This window comes from Heliangelus exortis, chromosome 17 (genome assembly GCF_036169615.1).
Source record: "Heliangelus exortis chromosome 17, bHelExo1.hap1, whole genome shotgun sequence".
NCBI lineage: Eukaryota > Metazoa > Chordata > Aves > Apodiformes > Trochilidae > Heliangelus > Heliangelus exortis.
The window spans coordinates 12543912-12558865 of NC_092438.1; the positions used below are offsets into that span (position 1 = coordinate 12543912).

At 50.8% G+C, this 14954-nt stretch overlaps 1 protein-coding gene across 1 annotated transcript in view; it reads right to left on the reverse strand.

The window, feature by feature from the left end:
* VRK3 (VRK serine/threonine kinase 3) overlaps positions 1 to 14954 on the reverse strand; it is a 362077-nt gene that overhangs the window by 272964 nt on the left and 74159 nt on the right. The window lies entirely within an intron of this gene.

A 14954-nucleotide genomic window follows, 5' to 3' on the forward strand; every position in this document is an offset into this window, starting at 1 on the left:
CAAGTCTGGAAGCCCTCGTGCTTTGGTGTCTCTCTGGCAGCTTCACAGCCATCAAAAGAGAACAATTCCACTAAATTCACCCCACTCCCCTTTCCAGCTCCAGCAGACACAGCCTCTCTGAAGCAGAGGATCTCAGCCTGGGACCCAAGCCTTGTTTTACACCACATGAGCTTGGCCAGGCATCCAAAAAAAACGATCACATCTATCACTGTGTTTCAGAGCTACAACTCACCATTTCTCAGCATGGAAAATTACATTTCCTACATGTAGTTAATACAGGAAGAAAGGCTTTCAAAGGTCAAAAAATGAAGGTATCAATTTATCACCAAAAAAAAAAGTAACTTCCTATTTTCCTATTCCAGCTTCAGAAAGCCTGGGCTCTCCAGTGCAAACACTCCACCTAGAGCAAGCTGTGCCAGACCCAGGGCTGCAGGCACCTGCCAGCTCTCAGCATCACTGCTGCAGCCCAATGCCACCCAGAAACAGCCTGCCCCACAGGGGACCCCAGCACAGGACCACGGGTGGCACATGTACCCCTTGGTTGTGCAGGCAGTGACAGCAGAGAAGACCCTCACTCCTCAGAAAGGAGCTGTGTTCTTGCACTGCCTTTCCTACAGGCACCATCCTGGAGTGAGGTGACCCATGGGGTGACCCCAGCCAGCTGCACCCTGTCCCCTGCTCTCCATGGCTGAGCAAAGCATGCTTGGACTGGCATCAGAGCACCCAGACACACCATCAGCACCTCCCTCCAGCAGGAAATGCAGTAACAGGGCAGCCCCAGCTGCACGGGTCCCTCTCCCACCCTGCCCAGCAGCTCCAGGGGGACAGACACCACAGTAACTGCTTCCACTGGGGCAGCAGCACCCAGAATCCCTGGGACAACCCAGTGAAATGGCACTGCTGTCCCCAGCTCTGCACTTGTCCTCCACCTAACCCACATGGCCCTTCCCTCACACCTTTCTGCATCCCCAAAGCCCCAAGCACGTGCTCTCATTCTGACCCGGTGAGACACAGGTAACTCTGGGGTTGAGACAACCACATAAAAGAGTGGGAGACCCCAAAAGAGCATTTGCTGAGCAGATGGCTTTGGGGATGCAGGGAAGCAGCAGCATGGTCACTGCTCAGAGCCTGGAGCCACAGGGGCTCTCACTCATCCCTTCCTGCTCCAGGACCTGCAGTCCCCAGGCTGTGGCATTACACAGCACCACTCACCTGCCACAGCTGACCCCAAAGCTGACATTTAACATCTCGACCTTGAAGCAACTCAAAAGGAAAGGGCAAGAACAGCCAGGAGAGGAGGAAGCAGGCTTGAAGGAGCTGGAGAAACTCCACCCCAAGCTGAGCACCAGCCTGGCCCTCACTGCTGCAGCACAGAGCTCCACACAAGTTTCTCCTTTTGGGAGAGACAAAACCCCCAGGAGCTGTGACTGCAGCAGCCAGGACCCCCCCAGCAGGACATCCCCAGGTCCTGGCCAGTCCCTGCTGTTGGGACAGACACAGCTCTTGGTTTCACCTTGGCTGGGTTCCCCACCACAAGCCATGTCCCCTGTAGTTGTGGTTCCAAGCCCTGCCCGTGTTTCCCCAGCCACAAGGTCCCTTCTGCTGCCAAGCTCTGCCCTGAGATGCCCAACACACACCAGGCTGCAAAGCAGAGGACAGTAAACAAGAATTCCTGTGCCTGAGCTCTGGGCAAATGACATTCGTTTGCCCTCTTAAAAAAAAAAAAAAATTCTCAAAAGCCAACAAGAATGTTTGCTCTCAAGTTGTAACTTGCTGGAGGGTAAAGAGCTGATGATAATTAAAAGCCCTATTGGCATAACAACTGCAGTGGTGAGGATAACATCTCACCTTTTTCTGACTGCTGATTTAATTACCCCCTAGGAACACAGAATATACCTGCTGGCAGCCAAGTGAACACCAGAAGTGGAACTTACTCCCCACAAACATCACAGCAGATGTCACTTCAGGAAAGCTACAACAGCTCCTTGCACTGCACAGGGCAGGAAATGCCCAAAGAGGAGACACCAAGATTACACCACAGAACCCCAGACCAGGTTGGGCTGGAAGGGACCTTAAAGCATCCAGCCCAAACCTCTCTGCTGGAAAAGACCATCCAAGACTGGTGCTGCTCCAGTATGCAAACAGAAATGTGCCCTGGGGCTGGGAAGCACTTGGGCAGTGGTGAGCATCAAAATAGATGTGGAGCTTTGCTTAGCAGAAGGAAGGAAACAGACTTACTCATGTCACCAATGTGAGAAACATCAAGTTTTCATAACTTCAGACACTACAAGTAACTTTAAAAAAATATATATATCCACCAAGAATACTTTTGGAGAGGGAGGTCAAGTCTAAGGTCCCCAGAACAGGCTAAGAAATTAACCACGTTACAGCGTTACCTTTCAGGAAAGAAAAGCAGCTCCTCAGCAAGTTTTGACCTCCTCAAACTACAGGATGACTTCCAGGGACCACGTGGGAGTTCTTAAGTACCACAGTAAAATTAATCCAGGCAAGTAAAGCAAACCAGCCACACCCCAGAGGGTGATACCATCAGGGGAAGCCCAGCTTTAAGAGGTAAAAAGCAACTTTCCTTAGTTTTACTCATTTCTAGGGTGATGTTTGATATGCAAAATATTCACAAACGAGAAGGAAGACAAATAGCTCCCTCCATATTTTACTGCTGGAACTGTCAGCTGAGAGCAAGAAAAAGTACCTGTAGGGGAAAGATAGCGAGGAGAAGGCAGCTGCTCCCAAGCACCACACTTTGCATCCCCTTGGGAAGGGGACCCTGCAGGAAAGCTGAGCCTGTGACAGGCACAAACAGGTCCCTTTGCTCCCACACTTGGCACCAAGGCAAACAGTAACTCAGCCAACCCAAGGACCAGCCCCAGGGCAGCCCATCTCCATGTTTAAGCATCCTGCTGGCTCCTGGCCTCAAGGAATCAATGCCCAGAACTCACCACCTCAGCCTTTTCTTTCAGAAGACACAAAACTTCGTGCTCATCTTTCAAGAATAAGCTTTCCAAGAGCCAATATTTTTAGGGAAGCTGTTTCTGCTACTTTGACTTTCTTTGCTCCCCAATTCTCAAACCTGAATAAATACAACTTTGAGGAACAAAACAGGAAAATAATCTCCGAGGGGAGGGCACGACGAAGCAGAGCTGCCCCCACACCCTGCTGAACCATGGGGGCAGGAGCCAGGACTCTCCCCCTCCCCTTCCAGCCCAAATGCCATCAAACCAAGCACTGCCCCGTCCCCTCCCCGGATTTCTCATTTCCTAGAGAAAAACCCTCGAAACCAAAGGGAAAAAAAATCCAAAACCCTAGGGGTAGAATTAACCTGCTGGATGAGGAAGCCTCAGGGTTCCTGCAGGACCTGCTGAACGCACCCGTCAGAAGAGCAAAGCTCCTCTGAAACCAACGCAACATCGAAACGTCCCTTAAAACCACAGACCTGATAAGAAAATAAATTTTAAAAAAAAGTTCTGGGGGCACAGCAGCGCCCGCCCCTCACCGCGGTCCCGGGGCAGCAGGGCCAGGCAGGCTCCGTTCACGCCAAAGGAGTGAAATGGAACAGCACAACAGCATTGCGAGAGCATGAAGTAATCCCACCCCTGCAGTTACTGTTTTCCTATCCAATTAGCTACTCCAAGTGTAAAAGAGGAGAAAAAAAAATATTAAAAAAATCAAAAAGCGTGCGGCAAAAGCCAGGAGATGTTTTGCAACTCCCGGGCTCCTGCAGCACAAGCCTGAGCTTCCCAAAGAGGGGGGGAGAAGGGGGGAGAAGGGGGGAGAAGGGGGGAGAAGGGGGGAGAAGGGGGGAGAAGGGGGGAGAAGGGGGGAGAAGGGGGGAGAAGGGGGGAGAAGGGGGGAGAAGGGGGGAGAAGGGGGGAGAAGGGGGAGAAGGGGGGAGAAGGGGGGAGAAGGGGGGAGAAGGGGGGAGAAGGGGGGAGAAGGGGGGAGAAGGGGGGAGAAGGGGGCTCCGTTCCCTCCCCGCTCACTTTCTCTGCCGCCCCTCGGGCCCTTCCCGGAGCGAAGCCGCCGCACGCCGGGGATGGAGCCGGGGACGGAGGGACGGCACCGGGACAGCCCGGGCCGGGATGCTCGGAAGGGCCGGGGGAAACGGGTCGGAGCTGCCGGTCCGAGCGCTGAACCCCGCACCCCCGGGGGGTCTGGAAGGTGGGTGAGAGGCCGGGGGGTGCTGCGGGGCAAGCGGGGGGTCTCAGGGCGAGGGGCAGGGGGGGTGCAGCCGCGCTTACCGTGGCTCAGCCGAGGCGGGAACCAGGCGCTCCGCTGAAACGCGTTTCCTCGGTTCAACAAAACCCGTTTGAAATCTCTCCTGAAAGCGCCGGGGAGCTGCAGGGAGCAGCAGAGCCCGCGGGCAAGGGAAGGAAGGGCATAAAGCCCAGGCCGGCAGCTCGCCCCGCAGGCAGAGGGGGGAAAAAAAAAAAAAAAAAGAGCAGTGCCCCGGGCTGGCTGGCTGGGGGGGCTTGGGAAGCTCTGGGGGGGTCATGCTCAGAGCCTGCGAGTCAGGAGACACGTGCTTAGAGCAGGAAGGGTGGAAAAAAGCCGAAGGTTGTCCATAAGCTAGCTCTGGGCCTTTGAAACGGTGCAAAACCACTGCACTACTGAACAGAGAGAGGCGGGATGCTGGAGAGTGCGGGGGGTGCAGGCAGGACACCCCGATGTGCAAGTTTGGGTGCAAGGGAGCACGCAGAGCACAGCAGTGTGCCAGCCCTGAGGCTCGGGAAATCCTGCTGCCCCAAGAAAACCCAGAGAGCTACAGGGCTTTTCTATCACTGCAAACTCCTCTTCGAGAGCTGTTGCTGCTTTCTGGATTCCCTCAGCTCTCGCTGGTTCCCTTTGCCCCCCGGGATTTTTAATAGTCATGCAGGTGGACCTGATAATGAGGACCTGATAATTAGCCCCAGCTGTAGCCACTACCCCATCTGCCTCCTCTGCCAGCTGCCTGCAATCTGCCACAGCCACCAGGTCCTCTGTACCCCCTGCCAGCCCTGCAATCACCCCACACAGACACAACCCACCTGCAACCTGCCAAGATGCAAAGCACCTGCACGCCCAGGGGAGGGAGAGGGGCAGAAAGCTCTGATGGGTTTGGGTCAAGTGGTTCTGTGCACCTCTGTGCGCTGAGGGGCTGCTCATCCCTTGTGTGTGAGTGCCACATGAGGTGGCTTTTTCACCTTCCCTGGTGACAGAGCCCTGTCACCATCACCAGCTCGGTGACACGGTGCCATGGTGCTGGGTGGTGCCAAGCTTGCTTGCTCTCACTTGTTGCTGTGCTACCCCAGGCCAACCCGTGGGGAAGCAAATGGAAACATCCCCTCCAGCCACCCCAAAAGTTGGTTCAGTCATTCTCAGCCCTCTCTGCCACAAAGGACTATCCCAGCTATAGCCCACTGGGGTGGCCAGCTGCACAGGGACTTGGTGGCCAGCTGCATGGGCACTGCAGGGTGTTGTGGGACCTGCAGGAGGACAGGTACACACACAGTGCCTCCCTGGACAAAGCCCATGGGTGTGAAGTCCCAGACATGCTACATACACTCCCCTCTGATAAATTCAAGCAGGGAACTGCCCAAAGCTGCCCTGTTCTTCTTGTTGGTATTTTGTGCACGTTCACCTGCCATGCTGCAATTCAAGTTAAAAAATTCTAAGAACACTCAAACTGTGACAATTTGTGTAAGAGGTTTATGCAGCTGTTTTTCCATCAGCAGTGCCCTAACATCGGTCTTTGCTGGGTGATTTGGTGTCTAAGACATCTCTGATTTACCAGCCAAGCTGCCCAGAAGAGATAAACATGTGCAGCCCAAGGAACATCCCACAAAACTCTGTGTTACCCCTAACCTTTGGGCTGGGGACAGGAGGGCCTCATCACTCCATCTCCAAAACAATATCATCTTCATGCTTCATCACATATGGCAAAACATGAGCACACAAAATAAAACACATCATTCTGTAGGGAGGGAAAAATACATTCTGGGACTAAGAAGGAGATACTGCAGTGAAAATGTCTGCTGAGGAAGGCAAATACGTTTTTCTTTATATGATTAAGCAGAAAAAAAAAAAAAAAAACAACTCATGATAGGCCCAGGTCTGGCAGAGGACCTGTGGTATGAGCTGAGCTCCCAAGCCAAAATGCTGGAGGCACACTCTGAGTAAGGAAGGAAAAACGTTTTTATGTAATCATAGAATGTTTTTTTTCCTTCTCAATTGAGAGTGCCCTTGGTGAGAAGCATGGAGAATGCAAAGCTAAGAGAAGGCTTGTGGGGTGGAAGCTTCACCTCACAAGGGCTCCAGCTGGGCAGCTGCTCTGGAAATTTTGGAAATTCTGGAAATTTTCCAAGCCTGGGAATACAGCCCAGAGCACGGATCCTGACCCACAGGGTGCCTGCACAGTCAGTAATCTCAGCATGTAAAGAGAAGGGGGTCTGAAATATTTTACACTGGATGCATGTCCCAGTGCTGCTTGGGGCAGGCTGCTGCTGCCCACTTTGAGAGGACCCAACTGCAGGTGCAGAGGTGTCAGGACAAGGAGATGGAAACCAGAGATTTCCAATGGGCTTCTTGGCTTAATTGATTTGCAGCCAGGTGGATTTGTTGCACCAAATGTTGCAAAGGCTGCTTGCAAAGGCATGTCAGGGGGGCATGAGCAGCCTTCTCCCCATCACACTATTCCTGGGTTTGGTCACTTCTCCAGACAGTTGGACAAAGGGCTCATAACCTCTCTCCAGGCAGCTCTAAATCAGCTGTAGGACAAGAGGGCTAACACAAAAAGGTGCTCTAGTTACAAAGCTAACACTAACTTCAACACTGACACTTTGCACCAAAGCCTGCCCTGGCAATACAGCTCCCAAAAACCTTGTGAATGTGCTGGGCTCTTTGTCATGCTTCAAACATCAATCCCTGCCTGGGATTGCAGAGGAGACAATGACCAAAAAATCATCATCCTGTTTGATACAGCTACTGCACTTCTGGAATGGTGCTGGGCATTTTCTGCTCATCAGTGATTGCACCTTGATTACAAAGCCTCCTTCCTATAAACTGTCTCTCTATGGCTTGACACCTACTACAAAAACTTTACCCTTTTCCTTCTCCTATTCAGCAGGCTTCGAGGTCCAGAACCCTCAGACCCAGCTAATGAGCACCATTTCTAATGAAGACAACCCCTAACGAGCTGCACAAGACCCAGCAGTGGATGACACTTGCTCTGTGAAGCACTGATGCTTCCTGGAGAGCGTAATTAACAATCATTTCTAAAAAAACCAAGCTCAGGTTGATGAAAAACACCAAGTCTGAGAGCTCAAGAGTGTTAAGTTAGCTCATGATCTGCAGCACAGCCACAGCATAAACTCAGCCCAGTGTTCCTCCTCCCCAAGCACAAGTGCTTCTCTTGCACCTCAAATAGTACATTGGGCCCTCATTACAAGAAGGACATTGAGTTGCTGGAACATGTCCCCAGAAAAGCAACAAAGCTGGCAAAGGGTGAGCAGCTGAGGAACTGGGAATGTTTAATGTAGAGAAGAGGAGGCTGAGGGGTGACCTTATGGCTCTACCTGCAAAGAAGTTGTAGTGAGAGGGGGGGCAAAGAAGTTGTAGTGAGGGGGGGGGTTGGTCTCTTTTCCCACATAACCAGTGATAGGACTGGAGGAAACAGACTCAAGTTGTACCAGGGGAGGTTCAAATAGGAAGTTAGGAACAAGTTTTTTATGGAAAGAATGGTCAGGCATTGGAAGAGGCTGCCCAGGGCAGTGTTAGAGTCACCATCCCTTAAGGGTTTCAAACAACACATGGAAGCAGCACATGGTTTTGTTGGCTGCTGGTGTTGGGTTGACAGTTGGATTTGATGATCTTAGATGTCCTTTCCAACCTTAATAATTCTATGATTCATTTCCCAGCAGTCTGTCATCCATTGCACAACCAGCAGGCACATGGGCTGCTGGCAGGGCTATGGATGTGCCCCAGGAGGGCTTGCAGGGCCATGGGACCATCCATGTGTTGGGCAGTGAGCATTAGAGGTGCTAAAAAACATGGTCCAGCCTTGGCCCTGGTGTGGAAGAGGTCTGGCACATGGCTGGTGGGGATGGAGGGGTCTTGTGTCAACAGCAGCAAGGGGGAAGAGTCTGCTCCAAGAAAGGGGCAGTCCTGAGAATGGCTGGGGAGATCCCAAAGAGGAACAAGAGCTGCAGAATCCCCTGCAAGTCTTGAATACAACGAAGTCCATGCAGCTCTTTGCTCCTAATACTCTGAATTTCTTGCCAGGTCACAAACTCTCAGGTTATATTCAAGCTGCTTGTTCTCCCGGGTTCTCTTATAAACTGCCCCCCAACACCAAGGTTCTTAATCCTCCTTTTCTAGATTCCCACTTTGCCTTGAGCCCTCCTGCTTAACTCCCCAGCCCTGTGAGGACCAAAATGCACCAACCAACCTCTGTGAGCAAACAGACCCCAAGCACAGGCTGTGAAAACACTTTCTGAACACCCCAGTAAGACCTCCTAGGGAGAGGGCAGCTTCCAGAGAAATTAACAGCACCAAAATGCCAACATTCCAGCCCATCTGTCCTGTTGGCCCAGGAAAAGTGTCACAGCTTCAGGCCAGTTCCCTCTTGCCTTCAGCTCTTGCTAAAGCTGACTTCAGATGACAGAGAGAAAATCAAAAGTTAAAAAAATAAGAAAAGAATAATACCTCTCATCTAAGTCCTTCCACACTCTTTTCCAGCTTGCAAGAGAGCAAATTTTTTTTTCCCAGGTGGTTTGGCAGGGAAACATCTTCCAGGAATCAGCCCCTTATCTGGGGCTTTTAAATTTGAATGGAGGCCACTCAGTGACTCCCTGTTGTCAGCCAGCTCTGCTTTGTTAGCTCAGCCCAGAGATAAGAACTGGAAACGGGGGTGGTTAAGTACAGGCTGATTTCTGAGGGCAGCAGGGGCTTCTCAGCCACCCCCAGGACCAGTTCTGCACTGATTCCCCTCACAGGACCTGGAGCAGACCCCACTCAGGGGGTTCAGCCCTAAAAAAGATAAATACCTGTGCAGTGATGCCCACCAGAATGATGGAGCTGATTTAATAAGTACAAAACAAGATCTGTTCGAAGTTGCTATGGACTTGCAGAGTGTTGGGCATGATCAGATTTCCTGGGGAAATGGGGTGGCCACGAGGTAAGGCTGTGCCCTCTTAAAAAAGCTGAAGCTTCTGATTGCACAGCTGCACCTCTCATGGCTCCTAATCAGTACTTAAAGTACAAAGGAGAACCCAAGCAACTTTTCCATCTGCAGGCTGATAAGACTGCCTGCTAAAAGCTAATAACTGCTTCTCCTGGTGGCTTAGGGGTTTCTCTCTCACTGGAGATACAAAAAAGTGTCACTGTGAAGCTTGTTCAAGAGATGGAGAACTTGCCAGATGGCATGGTATAGAAACTATGGCCATACCAAGATGTTCCAGGTGCCCACCACTAACATTTTTATTTTTTTTCCAGAGATGAGATATTAAAATGATGATACACTAAAGGAATTTACATTCCTTCAGCATCCAGAGCAGCAGATGGAAATTTTTGTGAATAAATCTTGGAGCTGGAGCTGTCTGATAACACTGACTTTACCCAGCAGGATGAGAAGTAGGACAGAAACCACCAGTGAATGCAAGGATGTACTCTTCACAGATGAGTGAGTGAGAAACTGAGTGTGAGATATGAGTAGAAATCAGAAATCTTTCCCGAGATGATATTCATGTGTCTGTAGGTCTGGAGCATTTCAAAACCCTTGATAGGAAACTTGGTTTTAGCTGAATGCATTCAGCTGAAAAATGGACAGCTGAATTTGGAAGTCTTCCTGGCTGAAAGTGCCTTGAAAAAGATCTCTTATGTCTTAAATAAAAATTCAGGAGTAATGAAAAGATTTCCAGCACATGAAGACTCGCAATGATTTTTGAGTTCTAGAAGAGGCAGATGAAACTAAATAAAGAATAAATTTAACTCAGAATTGAGTCTGATTGATGCCCACAGCCTCCAGAGGCACGGGGCCCAGAGTTCCTCCTCCATCCCTGGGAATTTCATGGCCTCAGGGATTACCCCCTAATGTGCAAACACCCAGAGCATCAAGTGGTCAAGGAAACCCCCCCTGCAGCAGGGCTCTCCAGCAGGGGTGGTGAAGACTTTGCAGCATAAAAACATGCACAGGGGGAAGAAAAGGGTCACTCGTTCACTTTGAGCAGCCCCTGATCTGCTGGGGCTCTCCCAGAGCCCAACTGCAGTGAGTGTCTGGTACTGGAGGGGCTTCTCTTTCCTGACATGAGAAGGGAAAAGGAAAAGGAAAAGGAAAAAAAGAGAAGAGAGAGGAGAGAGAGGAGAGAGAGGAGAGAGAGGAGAGAGAGGAGAGAGAGAGGAGAGAGAGGAGAGAGAGAAAAGAGAGAAAAGAGAGAAAAGAGAGAAAAGAGAGAAAAGAGAGAAAAGAGAGAAGAGAGAGAAGAGAGAGAAGAGAGAGAAGAGAGAGAAGAGAGAGAAGAGAGAAGAGAGAAGAGAGAGAAAAGAGAAGAGAGAGAAGAGAGAAAAGACAAGAGAAGAGAAGAGAAGAGAAGACAAGACAAGACAAGACAAGACAAGACAAGACAAGACAAGACAAGACAAGACAAGACAAGAGAAGAAGAGAAAGGGGAGGAAAGGGAAAGGGAAAGGGAAAGGGAAAGGGAAAGGGAAAGGGAAAGGGAAAGGGAAAGGGAAAGGGAAAGGGAAAGGGAAAGGGAAAGGGAAGGGGAAAGGGAAGGGGAAGGGGAAGGGGAAGGGGAAGGGGAAGGGGAAGGGGAAGGGGAAGGGGAAGGGGAAGGGGAAGGGAAAGGGGAAGGGGAAGGGGAAGGGGAAGGGGAAGGGGAAGGGGAAGGCAGGGGAGGGGAGGTGTGAGGTGGGGAAGGGTGGGGAGTGGTGGGGAGGGGAGGGCTGACGCCTCAGGTTTCCATTTGGCTGCATTTTCCCAGGCTGTAAATCAGCCAGCGAGAAGCCTGGAGAGTCAACCAGCCCCATAAATACCTCAGTAATGTGGGCACTCTCTACAAACAACTGGACAAGACCCTTTCTTTGTCTGCCAGCTCCAAAGGAAATTGCTTTCATTTGGTGTGAACCAAGACATGAGCTTGGGTTCTGGATTTTGAAGATGTGCTAACGTGATGATCTTTAACACATTGCCCTCCCCAGGCTGGGGATAAATCCACTGCTTCCCACGTGGCATACAAACCACTGGGCTGGCTTTATGGGGACCTGCATGTGATAAATTCACCATTTTCTACTGAGACACAGGAGGAAAGACCCCGTTGTTACTGCAGCACGTCAGGAAAAAACACTGGCAGAGTACCACAGCAGAGCAGCCCTGCACATGGTGTTCAGAGGGGCTGTGAGATGAATCACTGCAGATGTTTTCCAAACACCCTGGCCAAATCTCCAGACTCCCTGTCCCTATCTCACTCCCCAGCACAGCTCTCCTTGCTGAAACACTCTTTTCCCCCTAAAACCACACTACCTCACTTCCTTCCACCCACACAGCCAAACAGATCTCTGGAGAGCCCTACCAGACCTGGGCAGGGATCACCCCATCACCCACCCTGTGGGCCAGAGCTTCAGCCTCTGCCTCCAAGGCTGGAAGGGCAGCAGATCCTCCCTTCCCTGCCCACTGCCTGCTCTCTGCTCCAGTGCTGAAGCCAGAGCCTGTGGAGCAAAGCTCATCCCAGCACTTCCTGAGAGTGGGAGAGCTGCTGGAGCCCAAGGAAGCAGAGAAACCCACAACGTGCTCCCCACATTGGGTTTTTCCCTAACCCAAACCCCAAGCTGGTGAACAAACACTTGTGCCCCAGGAGACCACGTTTGGAAAGACCTTCCTTATTGTTTCTGCATCTTCCCACCTCAGCTGGAGTATTTTCCAGCTGTAGCCTCAGCTGTTTCATGGTTTCACCCATACAAGACTTCAGTCCTCCAGTTTTGTTTTAGTAAGGGATAAAAATATGTAAATTCCAGTTTAGGAGGAGGCACAGAAAGCAGAGTAGAGTGTCCCTGCTGCCAGCATTTCCCACCTACCTGGTTTACAAAGTTGGTACCTGTACTGATTCTCAGAGCTGTGACCTGTAGCTGAGGCACCTCCCTGCTGGCTGGGCAGACACAACACCCACTGGGTGTTACCAGTAAGATCAGGGTGCCCACTGCACACTGACACCTTCACTTCCAGCTTCCACTTGCCACAAGAGATCCTCTCTCCAGGACATATCACATGCCCTTCCCAACCCATCTTGTTGTTAGCCATGTGAATTCTGCAGGAATTTTGGCTTCAGCAAGACACAGGGTCTGGGAACCCATTTGTAATCTTTTTTTCCCACAGATTAATCTCCTGGAGTCTTTTCTCCAAAGAAATAACAGGAGCTGAAGAAGGATCTTGGGATATTTATGCATTTTCCCAGCAGTATAGCAAAATCCTCAGGCTTACACTGGAAATATTGGGAGTTTTCCTCTTCCTTGGCTCAAACAAGAATGGTTTGGGACCCATAGGAGAGTGTGACTTAGTTCTTCAGTCTTTGAGGTATCTGCCCTGAAGCTGAAGAGTTGGTACAAGACACTACCCAGTATATACAGGGAGGATTTTCCCAAGTCAGCAGGTAGCACTGATCTCTGTGAGCAGCACACAGTAGCACGGATTAAGTAATATAATTAAAAAAACCAAAGCCTGGGTAGTTTTATGAGTGACGAAGTTTATCTCCCCCTCCTTTTTGTTTTCTTCTGCTTGGTGTTCATTGAAGTGTGATGCCTGCTCCAGTTTTGCCCTAGGGAGTCCTACCAAGATGGATTTCAGGCTGGGTTTGCAAAGAGCTTTAGGCACCCAGCAGGAGATGCAAGTGCCTGGGCAGCTATCTTTATAATCCTACAGGTACCTGGTAGTTGGGCTCTCAGTAAAAGAGATGTGAATTGCAGAAAATCACCTGGCATCTGTCACCCTAAGCAACAAATGCTGGCACTGTAACTCCCCCTACATCTCAGCTATGCAAAATTCCCTGACACTGAAAATGACTGGTAGCAGAGAAAAATAAAAACAACTGCCAGCAGCTGCCACTTGTAAACTGCACAGGTATTTTAACCTTTTGTAAACAAACCTTTGAGTAGTCATTTACACCAGCTTAAATATTACTTAGCATGTGTACAGAGTCGTGGTACCCAACATTTTCCCAGCAACCAGTGTCATGAAGTAGAACCATAGCTCAGACTCTAATAGCTTAAACCCCAATCCCTGGCATAAACAACTCCTGTGCCAGCTGTGCTAGACCAGGGCCCATTGCTGCATGAGCAGTCCCTGGCTCTTTGTTGCATTCACCCCTTCCAGCACGAGCTGGAAAAGAAACAGGGAAAAAAATCAGATTCAAATACCTTGGTTTTTTTCCTCAGCTGGGTTTGCCAGATGATCTGCTGGAAAGCCAACCATCCACCAGAGAAGGCATCAACTGGTTCACCCAGCAGCTGCCCTGTTGCAAGACTCGGCAGAAGGTGTGGACGGGAGTGGGAGAGGGGCCGTCCACTGCAGGGAGGGAGCTCTGACAGCAGCCACACTCTTATGTCAAAACCAGGCATGCTTTGAGCCCCAAGCGTCAGCAGAGGGGTGGTTTTACCTCTGCCAGAAAGTTTCTGCTCTCCACCTGCTAATTATCACCCCACCCCAGCTCCTGTGCCACGGCTTCACTCCTCAGCTTAACCCGGGCAGCGCCTGCTGCAGTGGGAAGGAGCAGTCATAGCCTTGCCCTCTCCACCTAGAGTCACAGAATGTCAGGGATGGAAGGGACCTCTGGAGATCACCCAGTCCAACCCCCCTGCCCCAGCAGGATCACACAGGGCAGGACACACAGAACACATCCAGGGGGGTTTGGAAAGGCTCCAGAGAAGGAGACTCCACAACTTCCCTGGGCAGCCTGGGCCAGGGCTCCCTCACCCTCACAGGCAGGAAGTTTCTCCTCATGTTGAGGTGGAATTTCCTATGGTCCAGCTTAAACCCATTATTCCATGTGCTGGTACTGGGCACCTCTGAGAAGGGATTGGCCCCTTCCTCTTGACACCCACCATTCAAATACTGATGGACATTCAGAAGATCCTGGCATGCTGCTCCTCCTCAAGTTGTGGTGGCAGCAGCACTTGCCTAAACTTGATCTTGACTCAGAGCCAACATGCAAAGGGTCCTTTCTTCATCTTTGATAACTATATTCTCGCCCATGTCCAGTAGAGAATGGAGGTTTTCCCTGCCCCTCCTTTTGCTATTGATGTATCTGTAGAAGGACTTTTTGTCCATTCCCTCCCATCCACCTGGTTTGCTCCAGCTGCCTGATGGCAGGAAGGGCAGGGCTTCACCATCTCCTTCTGGACTTCTTTTGGGTTAGAAAGGGTGTGACTTCACCATTCAATTTCCCTTCCAGTGTCCCTAATAAATACTTCTTAGTCTCTCTACCTCCTCCTTGAGTTCTGCCACCAGGCACAGCAAGTCCCTCACCTGCTGGCATCACACACAGACCCCACTCACACTGTCCTCTGGTGCTAACACCAGGCTCAGACACTCTACACAACCAGAGGCCTGAACAGCTACGTCCCTCTTCAGGGGTTTTGTCTGTGTGGACACATCCTGCGTCTTAACAGCAACAGGTTTTCCTTTTTTGGAGACCATTGCTCCTTCAGGAGAGCTGGGAGGTGGCTGTGTCCCATCTGCTCACCCCACCTGCACTGCTGCCATGCCCCGTTCCTGTTTGCCTGCTCCTTTATATCCCCTTATCAATCAGCTGATTGGCCTCACCTGAGACCACCAGCAGAAGGTGATAATTCTGCCCAAAAGAGGGAAAACATGAGTAGCTTCACGTACTTAAGAGTCAAGCTGAAGCAACCTAGTCAGCCAAAAAACATCCCAGGGAGAGCAGGTTATAGCAAATCCGGATATTCCGAGT